This window comes from Hemibagrus wyckioides, linkage group LG13 (genome assembly GCF_019097595.1).
Source record: "Hemibagrus wyckioides isolate EC202008001 linkage group LG13, SWU_Hwy_1.0, whole genome shotgun sequence".
NCBI classification, from domain to species: domain Eukaryota; kingdom Metazoa; phylum Chordata; class Actinopteri; order Siluriformes; family Bagridae; genus Hemibagrus; species Hemibagrus wyckioides.
In genome coordinates, this window is record NC_080722.1 from 7,873,870 (window position 1) to 7,900,597 (window position 26,728).

The 26,728-nt window shown below is 38.0% G+C and overlaps 1 protein-coding gene across 2 annotated transcripts in view; it reads left to right on the top strand.

Moving 5' to 3' along the window:
- ptprea (protein tyrosine phosphatase receptor type Ea) overlaps positions 1-26,728 on the top strand; it is a 95,695-nt gene that overhangs the window by 23,524 nt on the left and 45,443 nt on the right. The window contains exons 1-2 of one of the 2 annotated variants that reach the window (XM_058406624.1): positions 3,962-4,099; positions 14,169-14,384. The gene's annotated coding sequence lies outside the window, so the exon portion shown is untranslated. Of the gene's footprint in view, positions 1-3,961; positions 4,100-14,168; positions 14,385-26,728 lie in introns of those variants that run through there. The other variant, XM_058406623.1, reaches the window with a different exon arrangement.

A 26,728-nucleotide genomic window follows, 5' to 3' on the forward strand; every position in this document is an offset into this window, starting at 1 on the left:
ACATGCACAGGTTTACACGTTCACATCTTGGGGCAATTTAGTGCGGTCCACCTACTGGCCTGTTTTTTTTTTGAGGTGTGAATTAACTAGAGAGCCCAGATGAAACCCATGTGGACATAAGGGAAACAAGTACTGAAACTCCTATAATGGAGCTGTGAGGTGGCAAAGCTAGCCACTGCTCCACTGTACAAACCCCAGTGACCGGAGTTTAAAAAAATAAAAGAAATGCATGCTATAAAGCTAGGTTTCTCCTTCTTCACTGAGGATAAAGTTAAGAAGCCTGTAATAGGCTAATGATTGTTTGTAGAGTCCTAATCTGCACAACCCCGATTCTGTAGAGCTCTGTGGCCTCAGCATAGCCTCTAATCTCCTGTGAGTGTGCTGGGATAGAGAGCTTCATTGTTAGCCTCCCGTCCTGTCATCACAAAGCAACAGCAATCTTCATTGTTTTTGGCACTTTCCTGTGGCAGCTGCTGTAGTAATCTGGCTTGCTTCAGGATTTCCATAATCCTGCTTCTGAATTAATGAGGGTCTAATCTGAGAGGCATTTCTGACCTCTGCTCAGAGGAAAGTGTGGCATCCAGATCGTTGCATTTTGTTTTTCTCTTTCAGACTCAATTAATGACAATACAGTTGGTGTACATCTCCAGTATTCAAGCTCTAATGCTGCTTTTGTTTTTTAAATGGGACTTTCAGGTTGGTTAGAAAATTCTAGTGTCTATTGAGGTATAGAAATTAAATAGGGATGATGGAAGTTATTGACATTTTTCCACACTCTCAGTTGGAAATACATGAAGATTTGCTTATGTTTGGCCTGCTGTTTGTGGCACTAAGCATTAAAAAGACATGTAGGAGAGTGCATGTGAGAATTTTACCACTAAATATGTGTTCACAGATTTTGTTCAATCTATTTCGCGACTATAAAGTAAGTGAAATGGCTGACTTTCAGTTATGAGTGTATTCAGATGAATCTTCAATACTGCGCCGAGTCAAGGAGATTTTTATGACTTCTAGAGTAAATTTGACCAATAAAAAAATGGCCTTTATTTTGAGAGTTTGGTTATAGGTGCAGTTTATAATATTTAACACTGTGTGTAGACCTGTTGGTATCATGCCATTTTTAAAGATACTTTTAGAAAAAATTATTTTCAGTATTACATCTAGATGAATTTATTTTAGGCTTTTGATTAATATTTATATTTTTTCTGGCCCTGAAGCTGAACCACCTGTAGCTAGAAGATCTGCTTTCTTTAAAAACCATCCCTAAGGCCAAATATGGTTGCAGGATAAGACGTCTTGTCAATGTTTTCATTACAATTGTGATTTGCCTCACAGGCAGAAGAGGGCCTCAAAAATGACAAACTTCCTCTTTAAGGTGACTTTAAATGCATTTGGAAAGCCAGAGTAGAAAGAGCATATAGTGCTTTTGAGCTAATCAAAATGGGCAGCTTGCTGGCATCAAGCAGAGTAGTCAAGCAGATAATAAACAAGGTTACTGAAGAATGCAATTACTGCATGTTTCGATTGGCTGGCTGCATTTGCATGGTCGCCTCTCTCTCTCTCTCTCTCTCTCTCTCTGTCTCTCTGTCTCTCTCTCCCACATATTCACGTCTAGACGCTATGAGGCTATGTGGAAGGCCTTAGGTGGAAGCTGTGCAGACTTGCTGAATTGTGCTTTATTATCAGGAAGGATCAGATGAGGGTTTGTTGTCTCCAGGATGCGGAGGTGGAAGCTGCACTCCTTCCAGGACTGAATAAATAACATCCAAACAAAGGCTGCCTTCACAGCTTTCAGGCGTTCTGAGGTTCAGAGTAGTGAAAAGGGAAGAAGGAGCAGAAGAGCCTCCTGAAAGAAAACAGTGAAAGGAGGAACTTGATCATTTGCAAATTTTATAAAGGCCAGATATGGTCAAGCTTTCTGAAAGCAGAATCCTGTATAGGAAATAAAACCCCTCAAACTTAAGGGTCAGATTTTTTTTGCAGTTTGATTGTGGATGATTAAGGCTTTATGTTTTATTCTACATACAAAGCAGACAGGCGAATACAAGCATTATTTGAGAAAAAAAAAGTGTGCTTGCATCAGGAAGAGACAGGCACCTGCTTCCCCAGCACTCCTTCAGCTAACCTGTAAGATTAATCGAGCAGAAATATATACCAGACAGCGAGCGGTAAGAGTAACCATGGCAGTGGGGTTGCTAAGCTACATGGAAACATGGGAAGGTGAGGAATTTCTCATACACAGGAAATTAGTGCCATTTTATATATGATGCACATCCAGGATGCTGTTTTGACCTGATGCCATGTGCCATTGAACCACATGTGCTGAGTATTAGAACGAGACCTCATCACATGAGGAGATGTTCAGCTTCTGTTTGCTAATGCACCCTCATTCACTTTTCATATACAGCTACAATACTTTACAATTTCATTAGATTTCAATCACATTTAAAGGTCCAGGGATGGTGGCAGTAATATTGTCAAATGCCCAGATAAAAAAAAAATGCTGTTTACAGCAGTGAACAAGTCATAAATACATTAGCTAGCCCTGTAGACAATTCAAAACTTCAGTATGATGGCCACATCTATGTTTTGGTTGCCTGGAATCCTAAGTGACTGGGCTAAAAAGTGGTATCTTGAAGAATATAAAGTATTAACACAAGTAATAAAAAATTAAGCTTGTCTAATTGCAAGTTCCTTAATAGAAGAGGACTAAGCAGAACAAAGGAGTACATGATTGTGCATCACTTTGCTACATCAGGAAGTTATTGGCTAATTTTTTGGTTATGAAGTGTGTCCTTATATGACAGATCTTATAGATCTTATTTAGTGCTGTCTTTAACTAGGAGACTGTACATAGGAGGGTTATAAGAGGGCCACTTTGCTATGCATTTTACTCATCACTGTTTCTGCATATACAAAGATGAAGAAGCCATTGCTTGTCATATATATACATTTCAGTGAAATTGTTTTCTTCACATATCCCAGTTTAGGAAGAGCCATGGGTCACAGGGTCAGCCATGGTACAACATCCCTGGAGCACAAAGGGTTAAGGGCCTTGTTCAACAGTGGTAGCTTAGTGGTGAATGTATGACCGTCTGATCAATAACCCAGCACCTTAACTGTTTAAATCACTGTTTATGATTCTGACCTGATTTTTGTTCATCATCCATGCATGCTATTTTATCAACCTTGTAAAATACACGAAAGTGAGGACTTCGGTATGTGGCAGAATTTGGTATGAATAGCGAATGCAGTAGATACAGTGTCCAGGTACATGGTACATCCTTGAAGTGTATTATGATTAAACATGGCCTAGATCTCAAATGAAACTAGTGTAAAAGTATTCTTCAAACCTGTGTTCCAGATAGCCTTGTCTGACTCGGGAAATAGTTCTCATGTCCGCCATACAGTTCCTCTGACTCTAGTCTGTCCCAATATCTTATCAGCTTCAAGGCCACCATTCATCCTTCTAACTTAATACTTTCCTGGCAGATACGTAACTATTCCCTGAAAGCCTGATTTGGTATCAGGGCTCTAGAACAAATTGGCAGTTTTTGTGTGAGGATCACAAGTAAAACCTTTTCTTCCACAGGACACACCGTGTCAGGGAACTTGGCTTAACCTACTGGCAGTTGCTGAAGCATCATGGGAAGCAAGATGATTTCCAGTGAACAATAGCTTGATGTTTAATCTGTAGGTCACTGAAACTCACCTGCTTACCACTGAAACCAAGTTGATTCCAGGTTCAGTATGGCATTAAGAGAAAGACAGTATTGTACTGTTTGCTTCTAATGTGAGAAAGATTGTATTATGCTGTGTCTCTGAATATAAGAAGTTCTCAACCAAGCTAAACGTTTATTCACTAGACTGCAAACACCCAGGTTCCACACAGGAAGTGATGTCATGCGCTTCAGTTTTTCTGGCTCATCAGAGAGATCTGGCATCTCTTCAAATGCCTCTAGCTGAAAACAACAACAGCTGCCCGGCTCTGCTGATCCTAGACTATTAAATCTCTGTTCTGCTCTGTAAACTTAGCAGGCTTTTTGGATTTTAGGAGCTCTTTCCTACAGGACTCACTCAGGATGCCAATGTAATTGAGGTACATGCATTGTTAGTCAATAAGAGCTTTTCTTTTAAACTCTATTTGTCTGTGCATTTTGTGTGAAATTTTTCATGCTAGAGCGGTATCTCTATAAATATTTAACATCAGAAGGTATGCCACTAAAAAACATTTAACCTTGACCTCTGTGATCGTGTGCTGGAGTGTTTATTATTCATTGGAAGTGTTTTCTTGGTTAGGTTTGTGCATTTTGTTCAGTTTACTGCTCGCTCATGTGCAATTACAATATATATATAAATACTGGCTGTATTTTGGGTTAATGTGGGTTTGATGTGGGTTAATATTTGAGTTTTCTTCTCATTTTTCAAATGATCTCAATGTGGTCTGTCTCTTAAAGGCTATAATGTCCACTTATTAAAGTCAAACTCTAGAAGAGAGTTTTAGAAAAGAGAAAATAAGAAAACGCCTGCAGATATGACTTCCTCTTTCCTAGATGCAAGAGAGAGCTCAGTAGGTGAATTCCAACGTTTCTTAAAAGTCTGATATTATCAGCAAACTTTCTGCTTAGTCTGGCTTCAGGCCATCATACAGCCTGAATGAGTCGCAGGATAGAGAGAAAAGGACAAGTGCAAGAGAAAGAAAGATAGATAGAAAGAAAGAAAGAAAGAAAGAAAGAAAGAAAGAGAAACAGACAACAAAGAAAAGGTCATGTCTCATTCCTGCCCAAATGAACATTGATGAGTGGCTCGAATGCCTGTTCTCATTCTTTTCCTCCTCGTTTTCCTTTCACATCATTTCTTCTTGTCCTACTCTTCTTCTTGAACCCAGGGACTTAGCTGTCGGTAAACATCATTTATCCAAATTCAGCTTAGCTACATCAGCTGTCTGGTGCTGCTCTTCCAAAGCCTCTTCTGATTAATAACTCTCACTTGGCCTCATCAGATACCCGCCTGATTAAATGCTTAACATCTCCAGGAAGTGGATTCATCAGCTAAGCTCTTTCAGCATTTGAGTTAACGAATATAAAGTGGAAGAATCGGCAGAATAATTACGAAGGGAAATTTTCTCGGTGGTGTTATAATATCAGCATGTTATGACACTTTGACAGAACATATTAAATTACTAAGTCTATATTTGAATGAATGATTCAGAATTTGGATTACTTCAGTAGTTCATAGAGATGAACAGTAGTGTATTAGTATGGGTTTACGGAGGCATACTTCATGTGGAGTGGAGACTGATTAAGGGCCAAATTTGATCTTTAGTGCACTGATTCATTTTTTTATTCCCATGATATAATGCAGACATCAGAGCTCAGAGTATACTGAATACACCACATAAAATAAAAAATACACCAAATCTGATCTAATCAATCCTGGGAAGAATCAAATCTGATACCAACATTTAGTCCTGGATTGGTACAATAATGAGAAATGTTGTTATGTTTGGAAATCATGTGGAAAAAATGTGTCAAAAGATGACATTTGGCTGAAAAGATACATGGTGTTGGTCTAAGCAATGATGGATATTGTGGACAGTGTTATCCAATCAGCTAATCATGCAGTGGCACCACAATGCATAAAATCATGTCAAGTCAAAAGCTTGAATATTCCTATCAAACATCTGAGGAAAAATGTAATCTCAGTGACTTTGTCTGCGGCATCATTGGCAGATTTCCTGATATTTTAACACAACAAATACCGCATCTGTCTGTGTCTTTGTTTCTTTGATGAGAGGTCAGAGGAGAATGGTCAGACTGGTTTGAGGTCACAGGGAGGCTATGATAATGCAAATAGGCCCCCTTTACAAACATGGTGAGCGAAAAAGCATACCACGTCTTGCTCCTTTCAGCCACGAACAGGAATCTGAAGCTACACTGGGCACCAGTCACCAAAATTAGACAATTGATGATAGAAAAAATAACATTTCATGGCTATTATGAATAATTATTTTGTGACCTTGACATTGACATCAGGATTGATATTATTGATAAGCAGCCTAGTCCTCATCCTGGTTACATGCAATTGATTGGATGCTAAAAATCTATTTCTTTTTGTATAACCTGGTGTGTTTATTCTCTAATTTCTTGTTGAATGTTTTAGTAATACTGGACCTAATTTTCATAATATGCCGTAACTTGTGGTTGTGTTTTTGCAAGCAAAACCTAGCATATACTGCACAGTATCATGATACATATTACATGTTGTGATAATGTAATAAAACACATGGTGTTTTTGTTATAAATATGCCCACCTTTAATGCATAGTGACAAAAATGTGTATGGTTGGTGGTGCCTCTCGTTGTCTAGAACATTTGTCTTTAACAAGACTTTCAGCTTCTCTGATAGAAGCTGCCTCAATTCTCTAATCTTATAGACCGAACCCTGAAGCCACATAACATTACGGATGCTTCGTTGAGAAATAGGAAGAGGAGCAATACAAAGTGTATATGTGCTTGTGTGTGTGTGTGTGTGTGTGTGTGGTTTGTGTTTGAGCACACACAAGGATAGCTATTTTTAACCTCAAGGTAAAAAAAAAAAACTAAGATATATATACTCTATATAGCACTGAGCTGAACAGAACACAGGGTGCAGAGAGCTGCTGATTTATGAGCTGCTGTCCTGTCAGTGAGATTCAGATCCTGTTCTCTTGCCCCCTTTTCTAGTTCTCTTTCCTTAAGCCAAGACAAATTAAACCTATTGCTCAAAATGTCAGCTGGTACAGTTTCCAGAAGTACTGCATAGCTTCCTTTATCCTAATCAGCTGTCAGAGTTGTCATACAAATACTTATATTTCAGGCTTTTAGGAACCCAAATGCAAAAAAAAATCATGAAAATGATAACACCAGAACTGGGACTAGGGACACTTATCAGATATCAGTTGAAGTGTACACTTTCAGCTTTTTGACTCAGGACTGGACATGGGCACAGTGGACCAGGTGCAGGCTCCTGCCACAATGCCCACCTTTCTTCTGCTCAGGGACCAGCTGAGGGAGAAAAGACAGCGGAAGAGAGGAAATGAGTGATAAAGCAGAGAGAGTTCAGCCAGAGCACTCTGATAGAAACACCAGGCAAATTAGGGAAGTCCCTGTACTGGATGCAGGTGTGTGAATGATGGTGGATTTACGTGGTTGTAAACTTGCGAGCTTCCTTATATTTTAATCAACAAAACACAGGATGATTCTTCCTGGAAGATGATGAGTGATGAAAAGTTTTATTCCCAGTGCTTTTTAATGGAAGGAATACAGCATGGCCTCTGTGTGTATTAAATGGGTTGTACATTACAAAAATGGCAGTGTAGCAAATAACTACTGTCAAATTTAGCTAGTATATTCTTTTTTATGAGATGAAAATAAACAAAATATGATCAGTGAACATCTTTCTAGATAGCTGTACTCATTTCAATTTTTCTTATACCATTTTGCATCTTATATAATAAATTATGTGTGTGTGGTTGTCTGTCTATATGTGGCCCAGTGATGGACTGGCGACCTGTCCAGGGCCTTTCAGCCTATGTGTGCTGGGATAGGCTTCAGCAGACCCCCGTGACACTAATTAGGAATAAGTGGGTATAGACAATGGATGGATGGATGGATGGATGGATAGAAATAAATTAGAATATATGATCTGCCAATAGAACAAAAATATTTCAAGCTTAAAATTATTATTAAAAATGGATGGAAATAGGTTTAATAAACTTATATTTGGTTTGTTCTAATCTAATTAAAGAATATATTAGCTAAATGTAGTATAATAAAAGGAATTACATTTCCTTGGCCTAATTATGAACATACATTTATTAAATTCAGATATGTGGCTAATTCTAGAGACAGTGGGACATGTATTATAATCAGGCTGAGTATTAACTTAAACTACAAAAACAAAAAGCTACACAATATTTATGACAATATACAATGTATGAAGTCTTGCATATACAGGCTTAGCACTTCAGTTAATGTTCACATCGAATTTTAGAACGAGGGAAATGTTACCACAGTGATTTCCAAAGAAAGCGATATTTAAATGTTTCATAAATTGCTGAAGTTACAGGAATTTACACACAATGTACAGAATTTACACAGAATTGTGTGAAAAACATCAACTTTCAGCAGTTTTGTGGCTTAACTGCCTTGCTGATGAGAGAGGTTAGAGGAGACTGTTATGAGGAAGTCAAATAACTTCTCTTTTACAACCGCGGTGAGTAGAAAAGCTTCTCAGAATGCAGAGCAAACTGACCCTTCAGGGAGCCGAAGACCACTCCAGGTTCCTAGATTTAGCAGGCCTACATCAATCGATAACATCAGATAAACTGCTTCCAAACAGAGCATGTAATGGATATAAAAACACATGTATATCAGTATCTCAGAAAGTATAATGTAACATATGATATCAATATCAACTATCATCATATTACGAGTTCTAGACTAAATATTATTTTTGTGTTCTATTTTTGTGTGGATTTATTTAAACATTCAGCGTCTTACATACAGTGCTGTGAAAAGTGAAAAATATTACACAAAGATAATGCAAGTAAATGCATTGACCCCTAAATCTAATAACTGGTTGTGCCACCCTTTGCAGCAACAACTGCAATCAAGCATTAGCGAATAACTGGCAATGAGTCTTTCACATCGCTGTAGAGGAATTTTGGCCCACTCTTCTTTGCAGAATTGTTTTAATTCAGCCACATTGGAGAGTTTTCGAGCATGAATGGACTGTTTCAGGTCATGCCACAGCATCTCAATCGGATTTAAGTCTGGACTTGGCCACTCCAAAACCTTAATTTTGTTTTTTTTGAGCCATTCAGAGGTGGACTTGCTGGTGTGTTTGGGATCATTGTCCTGCTGCATAACCCAAGTGTGCTTGAGCTTGAGGTCACAGACTGATGACCGGACATTCTCCTTCAGGATTTTCTGATAGAGTGCAGAATTCATGGTTCCATCAATGATGGCAAGTCGTCCAGGTCCTGAAGCTGCAAAGCAGCCCCAGACCATCACACTACCACCACCATGCTTGATTGTTGGTATGATTTTCTTTTTATAAAATGCTGTGTTGGTTTTATGCCATGTAACGGGACACACACCTTCCAAAAAGTTTTGTGTCATCAGTCCACAGAATATTTGCCCAAAAGTCCTGGGGATAATCAAGATATTTTTTGGCAAATGTGAGACGAGCCTTTGTGTTCTTTTTGGTCAGCAATGGCTTTTGCCTTGGAACTCTCCCATGGATGCCGTTTTTGCCCAGTCTCTTTCTTATTGTTGAATCATGAACAGTAACCTTAATTGAGACAAGTGAGGTGTGCAATTCTTTAGATGTTGTTCTGGGTTCTTTTATGGCCTCCTGGATGAGTTGTTGTTGCGCTCTTGGAGTAATTTTGTTAGGCCAGCCACTGCTGGGAAGGTTCACCACTGTTCCAAGTTTTCTCCATTTGTGCATAATGGCTCTGACCATGGTTTGCTGGAGTCCCAAAGCCTTAGAAATGGCTTTTTAACCCTTTCCATGTCAACTATTTTGTTTCTCATCTGTTCTTGAATTTCTTTAGATCGCGGCATGATGTGTTGCTCTTTAAGCATGCTTCACCTTCAGACAGGTTCTATTTAAGTGATTTCTCGACAAACCCCGGCCTGATTACTGCCAGACCTGTTGAATCTAGTGAAATTTAACTCAGCTTTCTAAAAAATGTGGTTAAGTTTTTTCATGATTTAACAGGAGGGGGCAATGAATTTTTCATGTAGGTCCAGGTAGGATTGGGCAGCTTTTTTCCCCTTAATAAATGAAATTTATTCATTTTAAAAACTGCATTTTGTATTTACTTGCATTATCTTTGTGTAATATAAAAATTTGTTGGATGATCTGAATCTTTTAAGTGTGACAAAAAAAAAAAACAAAACAGGAAGGGGGCAAAAACCTTTTCACAGCACTGTATGTACCGGCCAGGTTTAATTTTTCTTTTCTTTTTCCTTTTAAAAAACTATATATTTCATATAGCATTTATAAACCTGCTGAATTATCCTGCAATTGTTTTATCAATACATTTTAATTATATATATTTTTTTAGAAATGGTGTGTTAAGTGTGTGTCAGTGGTTAAGATGTTGGACTACTGATTGGAAGATCACCAAGCTGCCACTGCTGGGCCCCTGAGCAACACTGTTAACCCTCGATGGCTTGGTTGAGAGTTAATGAGATACATGTTGGTTGCTCTTGATAAGAGCGTCTGCCAAATGCTGTGAGTGTAAATCATTACTTAATAAATAATCTACTATGCAAATTAAACATAGTTGTTTTTTTCCCTCATTTCATATAGACACATTGACAAAACTGGCATGAGAAAAAGGTCTATTATTAAAAACGGGCCTCTCTTTTGACAGATTGATTGAAACTGGAGCACAGAAATGAGGTCTTTTTGGGACAGAAACATGACATGTGACTGGCTCTGATATTTTGAGATGCAGTGAGCAGGCAAAGGGGACTTGGTCTGGTTCAGAGTGTGCTACTTCCTAATCATTGCTCAGGGGTTTGGGCAGAAGGAGCCAAACAATAATACATAAATAAGGAGCATGATGTCAATCCTGGTCTGCCAGTGTCTCCAGTTTGCCACATTTCAGCTCCATACTGTATAATTATTCCCAAATAAACCTGCAGCATAATCAGTCTGAATGTGTTATTTATCATTAAACCATTCTGCACTATGACTGCAAGCTATAATGTTTGAAAGCTGACTCACAGTTGTTCTTTTCAAAAATCTATTCCTCTCATCTCTAATTTTCCCACATGGAGATAAATTATATCAAATGCAGCCCTGTAGGGGCAGAGATAACTCTGTAGGAGTGCAATTAATGCTTGTGATTCTTGCAGAGATTAGATTCTTTTCTAGCAGCGATGGGCTTGCTTTCCTACGCAGCACTGCACTGTATATAAAAAAACAAATTAGCGTCAGAAATAAATTTAAATCAATTTTCTTATAAAATGACCCTTGCACAAATATCACTGCCAAGGATTTTTGTTACCTAATAACAATGTTCCTTTTGATCAGCACATGCTATATAATATTCATATAATTTATATGTAAATCTGAATATTCAATAATCTGTATTGTTGTTTGTGTAGCAATTTCAAGAAGTCATGGCAGCTTTTTTTTAATAAATATAATTCATTCCTAATGAAAAACTGGAAAAATATCTGCTACACATCACATCCATGACTTATCCAACATGCTCTAGATGATCCCGCGCTTTCTCCCTCATCCCTCTTCTGAACCTTCTCAGAAACCTTATGCTAACACCAACCAGCGCACAGCTGGAGTTCCATGACACACATGTTCAAGCGGGGTAGCACAGAGCAAAGGTGAGCACCACAATTGACTGGGCACTTGTCCTACACGTTTTAAAGGGCTATAACTAGATTTTACGCTCTGCTAGTCATCAGTCGCAGCACGGTTCTTTTCATCTGGCACTCTAAAGGTCACCTCGGCCCACCTTTCCACGGGGCTGAGGCGGAGAGCATGCTGGGAAGATAAAAGATGCATGTCTTCATTGATTAGATTGATTAATTCAGATGGAAATGCTTGAATCAAGGCAGACAGTTTTGCTTTGCTCGTCTAATCTTTCTGTATAACAGTCATTAATATAGAATGCATTGCAGAATGCATACGTTTGTGTTCTGTACCTCATTTTGTACATAGAGCTGAAACAAAAATGGATAAGTATTCAACACAGAGCTTTTAAATCAATGCAGCTAGCTCTATTTTATATTTCGTCATGACACATGCTAATAAGCTCGTCATTATGCATCCTGATTCCTTCAGAGCAATAGTCAGCATTACCTCCGTAACCCATCAGTTCAACAAACCTCAGTAGCAACTTTCATGTGGGTCATTTTGTACCTGTCACAGCAAGACATTTCATTTTCCCACACTGATATGAGGACACCGGGATCCATTACGCTGCTGACACCTTGACGGAATGCAGCCACCTTACCCATGATGCCATGTAAAGGATGGGAAGAAAAAAATAATGAGCCTATAACCCCCTGCTCCGTCTGGCAGCTAAATGAGACCATTGCCATAGCAACAGCGTGGCATGTACTTGCACTGGGTTTTTTTTTTCCTATAAGCCTTGCTATTTTCCCAGGTATATAGCTTTCTTGCTAACTCCCTTCTTACACACACCCCCTGCCTCTCTGTCTCTCCCTAGTCACACTCATTTAAAGGCATATATGGTCTTTCCTGCACGTTTTTTTCTTGCTTTACATCGTGCTGGTTATTGGTTTTATTTTGTTGCAGCACAGGGCACTGTGTGAGTTTGGTAATAATTTGTTAAAACAATGTAGTTAAAGGTCAGGTAAATAGAATGTGTATACCTTGTATATAAAATATGGTGCAATTCTATTTGTTGTAATAATAACACTATGTAACACGATTTTTGTTCCTGGGTAGTGAATGAATGACATTTTCCAGTTACTCTTGATGGAGAATGATAAAAAAATAGCCATTAAGCCCCTTGAAGTTTGGGTTTTGGCTTTTGATAGAACGAAAACCTCAAAATTAGCCCATTTTACTAAAAAAAATTGCCCAAAACTAACCCAAACTTTCATGGCTAAGATCGGATTTTTCTCTTTATTTGGGTTACAAAGAATGGGGAAATCATTTAATATCACGTCTTTATTAAATTCTCAAACCTGATTGGTCAGAATGTGCTGATTCATTTTCTATAACAGCAGCTCTGACAGCAGTTCTGGCTCTAATTCAAATGACTGATGATGGTTTATATTTCCATCCTCCTTCTTATATGTATCCTACCGTTTCTATAGTAACACTGAATTCACAGGGACTTGGATGATGGACATTCCACTTAATCCAAGTCTAATAATAAACAGATTTATAAAACATGTTATTTTATATTAAACTTATACGCACTGATATATGCATAAAGCATTGTTCGGAAGAAGATGTTTATTTACCATTTATGGGAGGAGTTTAGGGTGTCGTAGCTTTGTAATGGTCAGTAATTTTTTTCCGATGTGAGCGCTATTCACTCTGTAAAATCTCAGGTTGCTTTTACTTTGTATTATTAAAATAAAAAGACGAGGGAATGCACGTTTATAGCTGTAATAACATGAAATAAATGTGCTAACAGGATTTAACTTGTTGTAGATTACATTAAATGTCACCTGAAATGGTTATAAAGCATGATGTAGTGTTGAAAAATTGTAATTCGTCGCAAGTCGCTAGGGACGTGTTGTGTGAGGAATATGCGGCTTTGCAGTTACAGGAAAGTTATCCCTAGCAGGGTAAATTCACCGAGCATTATTATTAATACAATAGGCTGAATTATTTTATCCAATAAAAAGAGGATTTAAAAATAATTGAACCCATTACATTACATTTACGGTGTTTAGCGGACGTCCGTATCCTGAGCACCTTAGAGAAGTGCTTTTTAGTCTCTCACATAAACACATCCTCATGAAAGTTCAATAGCTCAGGGAATAAGAATGCTATTAAGTTTAAACCCTTTTAGAGGGAGGTCACTACAAAAAGAAAACCGGCAAGTCAAGAATTTTTCAGTGCGTGGTAAAGAAGTAGGTATTCAGTCTTCATTTGAAGAGAGAAAGGGACAACCAAGTGAAATTCATTGCAACCCTTGGTTAACAGTACACAGAAAAATCTTCATGCCTGTCTTCCTTGTAGCTTGAGGGATAATGGGTCTGGTCAGGACAAATCAAGCCGTATTGGTGGATCGAAGGGAGTATGGTGCAGAGCGGGGATTGAAATGTTCTTGATATTTGTTCCTTAAGGTAGATGGGGTCTTGTCTGATTTTTTCTTCAGTGTTCTGTTTTGAATTTACAACATTTTTAATCTATTCACACACATTTACTGTTACCAGGTCACTTCCTGCTCTTGTTTATGGAAATGTGTTGGAAAGTCATAATGGCTGATGTGTAACTGGTAAAACCAATGCCCACACCTCTCAGCTGTTTGTGTTTATTATATTTGTGTATATGCATACCCATAATTTATGGGCTTTGCTTCTTCTCTTCAATTTTTAAACACCTCAAAAGATTAAATAATGCTTAATATCTAACCTGCTGCTGACTCTCTCTGTCTCCCAGGTAGTAAAGTGCTACAGTAAGAGCTGTGACTGCTGCTGTGCCACACCTGTTCTGGAAGCTAAGAAAGGACAGACTAAGAAAAGAAAGAAAAAAGGAAAGCAAGAGCAGACTGGTGAGGAGAAGAGGTGGAGAAAAGATGTGACAGCTGGTGTCGTCCAGCAGAACCCCAGCTATGATGGACAGCTGAATGCACTGGCGAATTCTCCATTCTATCAGGTAAAGTCCTACTCCATTATCTAGTGTCAGTAAAGATGTCAGTATAGCTGGGCTCCTTTTCATATATTTCTGGGACAAAATTGTGAATGAATGTATTTCTGTCAGCTCCTATAAATTATGTGATATGATTAAGGGACAAATAAAATACACAGTATACACAAGTATACACAAGTACCTGTCCATTATTGCCATGTGTATTTAAAGATAAAAACATCAAGCATAAAGAGGAGATATAGAGCTGCACTAATTCTAGCTCAGAGTCGACAGGTTCCGCTATTTTCACTGAATCAACCTATAAAGAGCTTCTTCATTTGTTGTATATCTTGTGGCCAGTAGTTTGTGGACACATGACACCCACACCCATGCAACTTCTTTTCACTTGCACTTGAAGAAACCCAAATCTGCAGGGTTCCAGCATGATAATGCACAAAAGCAAGCACAATGAAAACATGGTTTGCCAAAGATGAAGTGGAAGACTGCGAGAGTACCACGCAGAGCTCTGACTCAACCCCACTGAACACCTTTGGGATTAACTGGAACTCTGACTGCACCCCAGACCTCCTCACTCAACATCCTGATCTCAGTAATATTGTTGCGGCTGAATGATCACAATCCTCCACAGCTACGCTCCAAAGTTTTCAAAAGCCTACCTAGAAGAGTGGAGGTTATTATAAGAGTAAAGGAGAATTGAATCTGGAATGGGCGTGATGGTCAGGTGTCAAGCAGGTTTTGGCCACTGGTATTTCTGTCAGTGAATATTTTTCCATTCCTTCATAAGAATGAACATAGCTGCTTATTTTTATAGCTATGGTGTCTTTATGCCAGTCCATGTTTTTTGCCAGTCTATGTCAGAGCACCGTACACACTGTCACATGTAGTATATGTGTGTGCGCACGTGTGATGGTGTGCACGTGTGATAGTGTGTGTGAGCGTGTGATTCATGCAGCAAGTTTGTGGTCAGCTACCATAGTTTTTTTTACACACCCAGAGGGAAACTAAGTACTGATGCGAAACAAGATTTTTGCAACTATGTGGCCTGTAAAAGAACTTGAGTCAACTCAGCATGTCACATTTTTAGTTTATTTATGAACTCATGACAAACTTTTTTTCCTGTTTCTGCTTGTAAGTAGGCAAAGAAATGAGAATTTAACCGAGCAAAGCATAGACGCAGCTTATTGTCAATTTCAAAACGTGACCTTTTATCTGCTGGGAAAATCAATGCACCATTTTGGACTGATTATGTAGCGTGTATTTAATGTGTAGTGTGTGGTTACAGGAACTGCTGTGTGCAAACTTCTAGTTAATGTGGAGTAACCAAGAGCAATGTTGGGAAAGTAGATTTAATTGAACTGGGAGTAAAATTCTGCTGGCCTGGCCCACAATCGTATCATATCTTGTAAATATTTTTACGCTGATCTTGTCTCTTGCATGCCAAACAGTTTGCACTTAAATGGTAATATGCACAGTGTATTACTGTCTCTGTGTGGGTTTCCCATAGGTTCTCTGATTCTAAAAAAAAAGACAGCTAAGCAAACTGGCTATCCTAAATTGGCCCTAGATGTGAATGAGTGTGTAAAAGTGTGTGTGCATGGAGCACTACAATGGACTGGTGTCCCATCTGGGTCTGACAGAACCCAGTCTGATATAAAATGAGTCAGAACTCTGTTGCCTTTCAGTGTGGGTTGTGTTTTTTTTCCCTCTGTTGGACAACCTTACACAGAATTTTGGTGGTTGAAGGTAGCGCTTACAAATTTTAGAGTTTTCTGTTTCTGTTATCGACCTCTGGTTAAAAAGAATTAAAGCAGTTATATTGATAAATGATATTAAATCTTGGGGACTTATTGTTCTGAACATTTTAGAAAGTTTTACAGTTCTCCATCTGACTCAGATGCTATAAACGCATTTCACTCACAGTTTGAGTTTCGTTTGTCCTTCTTTCTGTACTAGGGTCACAGCTTAATACTTGCCAGTGGTCGACATTTAACTACAGCCGTGGTTTTAGGTAGTGACTCTTTTTGCTGTTTTTTCATCATTAGAGATATGGAGGTGGTTATATTCAGAGTGTCTCAAGGCTTTAAATAACACCATTGTTCTCAGTTATCACCGCTGCTGTATTAACAATACAGTGAGGATGCAGACTGGTACAGATGTTCTTTTAACTATATGTTGCTCTTTTGACTGTTGCTTTTATGATGAATTATTCTAATAAAGTTAATAAATGAATAAATAGATATGGTGTGTGCTAAGGGCAACATAGTGCTAATATTTTGGCCACTTGTATCTATACACACAGGGTTTGTGAGTGTGCATCTGGGTCTGTCTGTACTATTAAGTAAAGGAGGTAGTTTGATGGAGGCAAAAAATAAAAGATGTCTGTCATTCTGATAGATTTGAAGTTTCAGTGCTACAGCAAAGAAATAAATCTTCGGTGTTTCGGGTGGAAAAAGAGGTTTGTTTGTATGTCTGGACTATAAAAGTGTGTGTGTGAGTGTGAGTGTGAGAGTGTGTGAGTATGTGTGTGTATGAGTGTGATTTCCCTGTTAGAGTGGAACAGGAAGGCTGGCTGCTCAGGAAAGGAAGCTGCCTTTATCAAACACCAGATGCAGGACAGCATGTGCTTACACTGCAGAAACACACACACACACACACACACTTCCAGTCATCAAGTTCACACATTTGAGGCTTTTCTTCTGCTAAAAAAAAATCTTATAGCTTGTGTATGATTGTACACATAAAAAAATCATGCATTCTTTGGTATATTAATACAATTATGTGATACTTGCAGTAAATCCTTTAAATAAACAACATTTCATTAATCCCTGAAGTGGATTCATTTTCTGTAGCAGTATGCCCATACAATATTACAAAATCTAATTTATTACTGAGGAAACCCTGCACTTTTTAACTGATAGTTAAATTTAATGCTATGTGTGTGTAAAAATATCGGCGAGAATCAAGGGGAAGGGGAAGAGACAGGAGTCAGAGCTGGAGGTAGCAGAGCTGAAGGTTCTCTTTGGGAGTGACACGGTTGGACAGGATTAGGAATGAGTACATCAGAGGGACAGCTCATGTTGGACGATTGGGGGACAAAGTTAGGGAGGCCAGATTAAGATGGTTTGGACATGTCCAGAGGAGGGAGAGTGAGTATATTGGTAGGAGAATGTTGGACATGGAGCTGCCAGGCAGGAAGGCCAAAGTATATGGATGTAATAAATGAGGATATGAAGCTAGTGGGTGCAAGTGTTGAGGATGCAGAAGATACGAATAGGTGGAGAGAGATGATTCACTGTGGTGACTGCTGAAGGGAAAAGCCCAAAAAAGAAGAAGAAGAAGTTAAATAATAAGTGCACATGTTAATTTGATAAAACTGCAAAATTTCATTTGGTTATTTATGTTAAAGTGAGTTATTCTGTAACTACAGTCAAATGAACAGCTGAGGCCTGGAAGCTGAAGGAGTTATGCAGTTGTCCTACAGTTGAACTTTTGAGCTGATTTTTATGAAACTGTTCCGAGGCGTCTATATTTGTTGTTTGTGCAGACCTTTAGAGTCAAAACTGACGTGTTTAGCCTCTAGCTTGTGAATGGCTTTATTCAGGCCGCTCGCCTGATGGGTGCCGTCGCATATTTCAGTGGTATTTCTATTGTTCGGAGCGAGCAAGCATATCTTTCCTCCCCCAGAGATCCGAGATTCATTTATGGAATTCCACAGTCCTGGAACACTCCAGTGTTTATCTGTGAAAATGATCCAGAATGACTGGCACATTCTGGCCGTGGGCAACGTGTTTTTGGAGCGCTGTTTATTTGTGTGGTCCAGAATCATGCTATTACACTCGTGAGTTGCATCCACAATGATCACAAACAACAATGAGGTTACAACAAACCCACAATGCAACTGTGACAAAAATCAGCAATGACAATCCACAGCAGTGATAACAGGGACAGCATAGCTGACCTAATAGTTTTGATAGGCATAAATTAAATGACATTTTATTTATTTAAAAAAAAAAGAAGAAAATATTAAGTGGAGAAAAAATAAAAATGAAAATTTGAAAAAATGAAAATGTATAAATGTAGAATGACAGTCTGCATTACATGTTAAACATCAAATGTTGAAGAAAAAAACAGTAATAGCAGAAATCTACATTTTAGTGGCATATTTTTGTTAAAATATTTAAAATGTAAAATGACAATTTTTAAAATTTTCTTTCTTTCTTTCTTTCTTTCTTTCTTTCTTTCTTTCTTTCTTTCTTTCTTTCTTTCTTTCTTTCTTTCTTTCTTTCTTTCTGAATTTCTTTCTTTCTGAATTTCTTTCTGAATTTCTCAAAAGTTAAAGCTTAATTTTAATGATCTGCTAATGAGTAACCAATAGAGTACTCGATAAAAAATAATAATTTTTGTAACCAAAAAAAGAGTTTTGCTTTAATTTGACCTAAAACGATCACTCATTCCAATTCCATGGGTATTCTGGATGATCCTGTTCCTTTGAATTTTAACATTTTTCCCCCTTTATCCCCTGCCCCACTTCCATCCCGTGGATAATATTTCCTACTTTAATCATGCAGTAAGAGGAGCGAGGCTGTCCCATAGTGCTCACTTTTAGGAATCTGATCTTATTTCCAGCAAAAGTGAAAGCTTATTCCTCAGATGCCATTTAAACTCAAGTTAAGAGGGAATGTGAGAAGTTATCCTGGCTGACAGCCTACACAGTCTCAGTGTTTGAGAACTACTCTCTAACAGTGTTTACCATCTTAACAGTTGGACATTTAAGTGTGTCTGGCTACGTTGACTGGAAAAAATCCACCATAGGTTTGGAAATGAAAGCTGTCATATAACAAGCCTTTAATATAATGAAAATTATGTAACAATTTATTCTGATTATGAGGAACTGCCTCATGGATTTCAAAAACAGATCGCAGTATGTGGAGAAAAACAGAAAATTGAAGCCGTATATGTCTGTGATTGTAGAGTATAGTTGGATCTAACATATATATAAAAGTTGGTACACAAAGCCAATACTTATAAATACCTCTTAAAGTCAGAAATACAAAATGTGACAAATGTAATAGCCAATAATTTAGCTAATAATTCTACAATTTGGGAAATTTTTGGGTATTTTACAGCATTTGGCACGCCCCCTTATTCAGACTGATTTATCTCATTTATACAACTGAGAACTTGAGGGTTTAGGGCCCGGCTCAAGGGCCCAGCAGTGGTAGCTTGGTGGTCCTGGGATTCATCAGGGAAGTGCTAGCTTACTGGTTAAGATGTTAGACAACTCATAGGAAGGTTTGAATCCCAGTTCTGCCACTGCTGGGCCCCTGAGCAAGGCCCTTAACCCTCAACTGCTCAGTTGTATAGAAGAGATAAATGCAAGTCACTCTGGATATGAGGTTTCTGCCAAATGCCAGAAATGTAAATGTAAATGTAGCCCTTATCCACTGAGCTACCACTTCCCCACAACAAATGCCTTTAGTTCTGAGTGTCCCTATATTAACACTGTTCAAGAACTACATTTAAATACTTACCTCTTCCTGAAATACATAAAAATAAATAATTATTTGCCTGTGTGCTCTTCCTGGTATATTTCCTCCCGACAGAGTTTTAGACTGATGCCATTCTTAGCCTGTGACCTAGTGAAGCAGTACCGATGTCTTCATTCATAAAGACTTCATAAGCATTTCTGTAAGCCTTCCTGGATAAGGACCTCTGCTGAAATGCCATAAATGTGAATACAGATGTATGAAGATTAAAAAATGTAGTGTTTTTCAATCACAAACTGGGATCTTTGCGTCAACAAGCAATTCAAAACTGACAGACAGAATCTGAAAATCAGAATCAAACAACAAAAAATCAGGAATACACAACACAGTGTAGGCTGAAGTTTTATATAATCATAATCAACAACTTGGCTTTTATTTTACATTCAGTTTAAACAGCACAGGTGAGAGAGAATCAGTGCAGGTGTATGCTGTGTACACTCAGTATTTGAGTGAGGGTGACCTCTGCTGGCTGGGAGGCCATGTCTCTGAAACGCTCTGAATTATTTGTTTGTACAATCAAACTGTATGTATGAACACAGTAAAGAGGTCAAAGTAACTCCACTAATATTGCACTGAAGGCTGCAAACTTAAGTACAGTAGGTTATGGTCGTAGGAAGCAGTCAGTCAAATTAATGCGTTAACAAATTAGCAGTTCCCACTTTTTCCACACCCACACAGCTGGCTATATGTATTTGTAATAGTTCTAAATAAAGCACTTTACAATTCCTCTGTAACAAATGCAAACCTGATTTGAAAAACATTTTCTTTTACTGTATTTTTGTGTACACAATCTGACAAGAAAATCATCAGTTTTACTCCTCAGTCACATGGTTTTTACTCCTATAATGTGTACCTCTTTGAGTATTTTGAGACAGAATGAGACGAATTCATATAGTTAGCACCTTCTAAGCTGATGGTTTATTGGTGGTGTGTGTGTTAGGGGGCTTTATAATAATAAAAGGCATGGACACTATGCCATGATCTTCATTAATAGTTTTTTTTCCTTTTTTATTAATTTATTTTTTTAGTTCCCCGACCCAAGAGGTCACAGCTGCCTCATCTCTCACTTAATTACAATTCAACTGCTACCTTTTTTTTTTTCTAAAACAGATCCTTCCCATAAAAATAAAAGTCCTTTAGAATCTTTCTGTTAAAATAAAAGTCCTTTCATAAATACAAAATATAAATAAATTTAAATTTACATTTCTGGCATTCGGCAGATGCCCTTATCCAGAGCGATGCACAAAAGTGCTTTGAAGTCTCTGTTGATGAATACATCAACACTGGTTAACTAGGTCACACACTTAAGATGCCATCAGTCTAAAACTGTGTTGGAAGGAAATATAGCACAGTTTTTAAATTAATTCTTTCATTTATTTTTTACATGAAATGAACAGGAAACATAAAACAAACAAAAAAAAGTTTCATTTCATGGAAAATAGTTTCATTGTTCCAGGAAGAGGAAGATCTGCATCCGTCGTTTGAAGACGGCCAGTGACTCAGCTGTTTGGACATCTAGGGGAGGTTTCATTGCCCAAGAACAGTGCCAGAACATAAAAGAGTCCTGACGTATATGACCTATATCTTAACCTGAGAGATGGTGGGACCCGTTGAGCAGTGCTAGTAGATCTAAGAGGAAGCATGGTGTAGTGCAAGGAGTAAAAAAAATAATAATGAAATATATATATATATTTATTTATTTATTTATTTTTTACTCCTTGCACTGCACCATGCTTCCTGATATATATATATATATATATATATATATATATATATATATATATATATATATATATATATATATATATATAAACACCTGGTTTTAGACCACAATAATTCATTACTATGGTGTAGGGCCTCCTTTTGTGGCCAATACAGCATCAATTCGTCTTGGGAATGACAGATACAAGTCCTGCACAGTGGCCAGAGGGATTTTGAGCCATTCTTCTTGCAGAATAGTGGCCAGGTCACTACGTGATGCTGGTGGTGGAAAACGTTTCCTGACTCGCTCCTCCAAAACACCCCAAAGTGGCTCAATAATATTTAGATCTGGTGACTGTGCAGGCCATGGGAGATGTTCAACTTCACTTTCATGTTCATCAAACCACTCTGTCACCAGTCTTGCTGTGTGTATTGGTGCATTATCATCCTGATACACGGCACCGCCTTCAGGATACAATGTTTGAACCATTGGGTGCACATGGTCCTCCAGAATGGTTTGGTAGTCCTTGGCAGTGACGCGCCCATCTAGCACAAGTATTGGGCCTAGGGAATGCCATGATATTGCAGCCCAAACCATCACTGATCCACCCCCATGCTTCACTCTGGGCATGCAACAGTCTGGGTGGTACGCTTCTTTGGGGCTTCTCCACACCGTAACTCTCCTGGATGTGGGAAAGACAGTGAAGGTGGACTCATCAGATAACAATACATGTTTCACATTGTCCACAGCCCAAGGTTTTCGCTGCTGGCACCATTTGAAACCGACGTTTCGAACCGGCACGAGTGACCAAAGGTTTGGCTATAGCAGCCCGGCCATGTACACTGACCCTGTGGAGCTCCCGACGGACAGTTTTGGTGGAAACAGGAGAGTTGAGGTGCAATTTTAATTCTGCAGTGAATTCTTAGTCACAGATGCGCCAGCGAGACGTGCACCAACAATTTGTCCTCTTTTGAACTCTGATATGTCACCCATAATGTTGTGTGCATTGCAATATTTTAAGCAAAACTGTGCTATTACTCTGCTAATTAAACCTTCACACTCTGCTCTTGTGGAATGTGCAATCAATGAAGATTGGCCACCAGGCTGGTCAAATTTAGCCATGAAACCTCCAACACTAAATTGGCCAGTGTTTCAGTTTCATTGTCCAACCCCTGTATATATATATATGTAATTAACAAAAACATAGAATCTAGTTACATTTTACTTTAAGGATTATGCATCTGGTGTATTTGAACAATTGCAAATGTTCTTGAATTTCTCTAGTTTTACCTTGTACTGCAGGATAGATAATCATGATGTTGCTTAATGGATTAACATGTACCTGGATTTCAAGTTCAGCTTTTCAGTCGATGCCGATGCTTTTTTTTTGCCTAAATATGTGCAAATTTTCAGATTAGATCAGATTTCTTCGAGAGATAACATCTGGGTACATCTCAGAGTTCACCATGAGGTGTGTTTATTCCCTTCGTGGTGTAACTCTAAAGATGGCCGTTGCTTGGTGTCAGCAACACAATTTTCAGTAAATATTTACTCAATAATAACACGCTTGGTTGGTTCAGCAATACAAACAGCTCTCTGGCTGACTAAAGCACATTCACCTAGCTGATGTTTAACACAACCTGTGTGTCATAATCACTGCTATGATTATTTTTCACTCTGTAATTTTCTGCTTTTGTCATTTCAGTGTGGTAAAAAACAAAAGCGTTGTGTTTTTCTGAGAGCGGCATCATGGTAATGGTGGCCTGGTAACTAGTGTTTGGTTTTGTATTTGTGTGTTAGTGACAGAACGTTGACTCACATGAGTCCTGAGTCCTGCAGCTGATATAGCACAACAAAGTTATACAGAAAATGATTTCTAATAAAATTAATTCAAATGAATTTGGATTCGAATCCAAGACTAAATTTACAAATTGTCACTGATTTAAGTTTCCAGGTTACTAATCTGCTTGTACAAGCTTCAACTGTGTGCATGTTGGATGGTGAATTAGAATTTTTAATTGCTTAATTTTCTATGACAACATGTCTTTATATTTAAATATAAAGGCTTAATTTGTGTTATAGCCAGAACTACAGTCTGAGCCACATGTGGAGGCTGTTAATTCTGGCTATAACACAAATGAAGTCTTTATATTTAAATAAAGATTTTACCCTAAAACAGAGTTTTTATGAGTTATGGGGTGTGTATTTTTGTTTTGTTTTTTTGTTTTTAGGTTGTTGTCCTTGTTTGTACTATGTGCTGGAGCCAAAGACAAATTGCCACTTTGTGAACAACAAATTGAACTAGCTAAGTGACATATTACACATACTATTCTACTACTTTAATGTTTCTAGAGTAACAGCTAAGACAGGGTCTTGTATGGTGGACATGCCACCTAATCTAACAATAACAGCCAGATTTAGACGTGTTATTTAGCAAACCCCAGATGTCAGAGCTGTCATGTTCAGTACGCAGAGAAGTGTGCAGAAAAGTTTACAGGTTTTTTTTTTGGTGAAATGACAAGGTTTTTTTTTTTTTGTCTTCTAGATATTTGTGGGTGTCCTATTAAAATAATTGTAATAAATGAAGATCTCTCGATGTTCACTCTGCTTATGTTAAACGTTTACTGTGGTGCTTCATTTTGCTCTTTCATCACCATTTACATAACATAGGAGTAGATCTACATAAAAGTAAAGCTTTATTATTAATTGATTATGATATAATTATGCTTAATATTTAAATATGTTGGCTTAATAATGATTACATTACATGTTTGTTTTTCTTTTATTGAAGTGTGTTTGACTGTAAAATACACAATAAGTATAAAGTGTAAAATAATTCTTCAAGATCGAGTTGAATGCAATGTTCCAAACTGTCTATAGTGGCATCATATGATGTTTTTAGGTACATTTTTGTCAGTCATATGTATGTTTTTAATCAGACATTGCTCATGATGGAGGTGGGATCGATATTTCACAAAACCAGGGTAACTAATAGCAAAATGAAATCCATGAAGTTAGCTAGTCCGAGAACGCAAAGCTTCCGAAATATAAAGCGGACATCGATAGCAACCAGAATTTTTTTCACACTGCTATTTAGTTCATTAGTATAAGCCTTAAACAAAGTTGAGCGCTAAGAGATCCCTATACCTTAAAACAGGCTTGTGTTATAGCTAGCTATCTAAAAATACATTTAGCTCACACTGTAGATGTAGTGCTAGTAGGGTTGGGTACCGTTTTACTGGTACCAGTACCCAACGGTACCTTTTTTGGTACTTTACAGAAAATATTAGCCCATAAATAGTAGGCTACTGCTAGTGGTTTCATACTAAGATTTCGGACATCTCACATAATGTTAACGTTACTATTTGTTAAACATAAAGAGCACGGTACAGAATTTCGGTCCATTAACTAGAAGTGTTAACTGAAAGTGTCATTTTCTCCAACAACAACTTATCAGATTATCTAGGATAATTAATTACCTGAAGATTTTGAAGTCCTCACTTAACGTTTTGTCTTCCTCGTCCAGTGGTTCAACTTCACCAGGTGTGTTAGCCGCAGCTACTTTTGCTATTTTGCTGCGGGAGATCAGGCTGCCAAATACAGTCCTGGCTTTTATCCATGTTGTGTTTTGATTAGGAGCTTCCTGAGGTTAGATGTGTTGCCATGGTCAGCCTTGCATTTAGAATTACAAATATTGCAAATAACGTTGTTTGCATCTAATTCTGTAAAATGCAACCACACTTGCGATCGTTTTCATTGTTGTGTTTGAACAAGTTGCAGGGGTGATGCTCTCTCTTTCTTTCTCTAACGTACTCTCGCACGGTGCCCAGATGTTTTCTCAGGTACCAAAATTTGGCAACGATTGATTTAATGTGAATCGGTACTCTGTAGTTCAGTCAGCACCCTTAAAAGTACAGAGTTCGGTACCCAACCCTAAGTGCTAGGAATGGACAGACTTTTCATCCCTTTCCATACGTTCAGAATCATGTGATATTTTTCCAGAACGGCTTTTCTGGTTATTGAACATAAAAGCATTTTGGAAACATCTTTTATTAAATGTATATTTTTGGAACATGCTGACTCTGTAGTTTTGTGCACTATTATAAGTCTGTAATTAATAACAGCCTGAATAAATTAATTAATCTCCTCGGGAGTGTTTGCCCTTTGAGAGAAAACCCTCCCTGAAATGAATATGCAAAGCACAAAACTTTAGTTACCTCCACTTTGAGCTTTGTGAAGGCGCTACATTTATTTTATTTTATTTTTTTTATAAAAGCCAGAATATGATTTACTGTGTTGCAGAATGTTAGCAGATATGAGCTGCAGTATAAGTGTAAGGTCTTTGCTTGTAGCTGTTCCACACTTGTCAAAGTAATATCACAGCTGAATCTTCTCACAAGAGCCATAGAGTATTTTCACACTGCTTTTTTCTTTTCTTCCTCCATGCGCCTGACTCAACATGGCATGTGTGCTGTACGTTAGTGTCGCCAGTTCCTGCCTCTGTGCACAAGCTCCATGAAGAGATGAGAAACGGCGTCTCCGCAGGCCCCAAGGTCACTTATAACGCTCGAGTGTGAGCACTCACAGCCGGGAGATCCTGATTGATTACCGTAGAGAGCTGGAGTGCGCTGTGGAAGGAGGTGATATGCTAACTTTAGAAAGCCAAAGACAGCAGCAGAAGAAATGACTGCATACTGAAAATGAATACTGAGGCCTAGAATAGTAAAAGAAAGCATGGCCGGTACCTGAGCTTAGTACCTCAAAGGAAAAAAAAATAAATCTACAAACCAAAAACCTGACTGCAATGTTGTGCACCAGCAGAATAATTTCAATTAGAAATAAATGCTTGTGCATAGTTGTGTGTATGAGTGTGTGTATGTGTGCCACATGGTGGAGTAAACAGTCTGACTTTTTAAGGGGTCAGTAATAAATTAAATTGGACATATGGGTCTAATTGGATATGAAAATCTGCTGCATAATTATTATTTTTTAATTATACACCAAATCTCTCAGAAGCATTAAGTAATATTTACTATCACACTGTGAGGCAGTGTGACTTTCCAGTTCACAATTTTAATTGATCCTGAGCTTTTGAGATGTCT